The sequence below is a fragment of the Cyprinodon tularosa genome, unplaced genomic scaffold (assembly GCF_016077235.1).
Source record: "Cyprinodon tularosa strain WSP-4 unplaced genomic scaffold, ASM1607723v1 ctg706, whole genome shotgun sequence".
In the NCBI taxonomy this organism is placed as follows: Eukaryota; Metazoa; Chordata; class Actinopteri; order Cyprinodontiformes; family Cyprinodontidae; genus Cyprinodon; species Cyprinodon tularosa.
The window spans coordinates 1-3027 of NW_024039459.1; positions in this window are offsets into that span (position 1 = coordinate 1).

Below are 3027 nucleotides of genomic sequence, written 5' to 3' on the forward strand. Positions count from 1 at the left end.
CAGGTCCAGAACCAGTTCCAGAACAGGTCCAGAACCAGTTCCACCCAGAACCAGAACCAATACAGGTCCAGAACCATTTCCACCGAGAACCAGAACCAATACAGGCCTAGAACCAGTTCCATCCAGGACCAGAACAGGTCCAGAACCAGTTCCACCCAGACCAGAACCAAGACAGGTCCAGAACCAGTTCCATCCAGGACCAGAACAGGTCCAGAACCAGTTCCATCCAGAACCAGAACCAATACAGGTCCAGAACCAGTTCCATCCAGGACCAGAACAGGTCCAGAACCAGTTCCACCCAGACCAGAACCAAGACAGGTTCAGAACCAGTTCCATCCAGGACCAGAACAGGTCCAGAACCAGTTCCACCCAGAACCAGAACCAATACAGGTCCAGAACCAGTTCCACCCAGAACCAGAACCAATACAGGTCCAGAACCTGTTCCATCCAGGACCAGAACCAATACAGGTCCAGAACCAGTTCCATGCAGGACCAGAACAGGTCCAGAACCAGTTCCACCCAGAACCAGAATCAATACAGGTCCAGAACCAGTTCCATCCAGAACCAGAACAGGTCCAATATGGATTTACAGAAGGTTCATAAAGTCCAGAACATGGATCAGTTGATTCCCATCAACCTGCTTTACGATTCCTCTAACCTCTTTTCCTATAATCTAGACCTGGTTTTATTCATCTGGACCTGGTTTTAACGATCCAGACCTGGTTTTAATGCCTGGTTTTACTGTTCTTGTTTTGGTTTTGATGATCCGGACCTGGATCAGAACTTTTTTGGAGATGTTCTGTGGGGGCTCGCTTCTGTTGGAGCCTAATGAGGATCTGGTTTCGCCCCGGTTCTGATCTCTGGTTAAAGGTGGTTATAAATGTGTTTATGGGGGTTTTTTTCTGAGAAGGTTCCAGTAAGTTTGGATGTTTTTGTTTCTCTGGGAAGGAAACAGAATCTGATGATGAACTCTGGGTAATTTACAGCTGACGTCATCAGGAAGTGAACTCACTGCGGTCACAATGATCCAGATTGACTGAGCTAGCAGGTGGCGCCATCATGAGGAGGAGAAGAACACTGCAGCCTGATAGAGGAAATGACTGTTGGAGTCATCAGGATGGCCACCAGAGGTCGCTGTCGGATCAGCCTTCTGTTCTCAGCAGTAGAAAAACATTTATTTAAGACAGAAGTTTCAGCGACCAGTTTGGGACCTAATCAATAAATACAGGGAAACCAGTTAAACCAGTACAATCAGCTATGGGTAGGAGGAATCTGGTTTGTTTACAGTTATAGAAAATCAGTTCCAGAATTAAACGGCACAGTTTAATATTGAAGCATTTATTTTGTTATCTTCAAGAAAAATGAGACCCAAAAATAAGACGATTAAAATCATCATTAGAAGCTTTTATGATGCAGCTGCTTCTGCAGGAATGGATCAGGAAGAACTGGACCAGGAGACCTGGATCAAACCCGGAGGATCCTTCAGCAGATCTTCCATGAATTTAAATCCTGATCCATGTTCTGGTGATGAGCCTAAAGCTGCAGTGCAGATGATCTGAACCAGAAGCTGACCTGGATGGACGCCTCCTGCTGCTCTGGGCTCATGGTGTCACCAAAGCCTTTGTTTTCCACCTTTTTCTCCTTATCTCCTCACTGGGTCTGGATCTCAGATCCAAACAGGCCTCAATGTTCTTCTGAAGGTTCTGGGATGGTTTCTGGTAGAATCTGTGATCATGACTGAGTTCAGCTGCTTGTTTCTGAATTAGGTTCATTTTTAAATATGTTTTATTTAAAATTCAGAACATTCAGAGGAACTCAGTGAAGGTCTCAGGAGAACATTTCAGACCTGATGGAGCCTGCAGCTGCCCACAGTGAGAACATCTGGAGGAACAATGGAAGACCACACGACCTGAGCTCCTCAGACAGAAATCAGCAGAAGAAGGTTTGGAGGGATCCAGAACCCGGTGATGTTTTCTTCATAGTCTCTGAGTTTCAATCTGGGAAAGCTTGAGTTCAGGCTCCATCATGGCTCCACACCAGCATGAAAATTGTGAAAAAAAATATAGACTAGTTCATCCTCCTGGATCTGACCCGGATCATCTGACCCGGTTCATCTAACCCAGATCATCCTCCTGTTGAAACAGGACATCAGGCTTCCCAGTTTATTTTTGTAAACACTTCTGGCAGTGATTTCAACAGAGCTCTAAAAGTAACATGGGAAAAAGATTTGGTCGTTTCTATTGAATTATTATTATTAATATGAATTATTATTGAACTATTATTAGCAGGCCGGTCTCCAGAGATGTCAGACTAACAGAAGCTTCTTCAGCTGTTCAGATGGAGACTCTTCAGGTTGCTGCAGGTCTAAAGGCTGTTAGGGGATTAATTCATCCCTGAAGCTACAGACTTTCTGGACCAGGATCCAGGGATTATAATCTGTGCCTCTCTATAAGATTTTATCCTCATGGTTAAAGCTTTAGCTAACCGGGTCCAGATGGCATCATGGTGGATGATGAGAAAGATGCTGCAGGATGGAGACTCAGATCTGACTAATGATGAGAAAAACCTTCAGATAAAAGAGAAGAAGAATAATGTTTCTGCATTATCACTCATTCCATGCAGTTTATCAGATGGTCTGGATTCTGCAGCCTTATTGCTGCTGAGCTGCATCCAGCAGAGTCTCTATAAATGTTCTGTGTCTCACTATGGGGGCAGGATGAATGGATGTTAAGGTTTGGATTAAAGGATTAAAGGATCGATTCTTCTGATATTAAAGGTTTTTCACTGAAGCTGCCAGAAGCTTTTTCTTTTTCTTTATTTTCTGACTCTGTTCTTTCTGCCACTGCTCCTCTAATTAGCTGCTGTTTGCTTTTGTTTATATTGTAAATTAGATCAAATGAAAAAGTTGGACTCTCCTGACTCGGAGGGTCTCCTTTGGTTCTGATTCGGGTTGCGGTTCCGGTCCTCCTGCGGTGCGGATCAGTGTCCGTGTTTTCCAGGTGTCTCGGTGCGTGGGGGGGCGTGTCT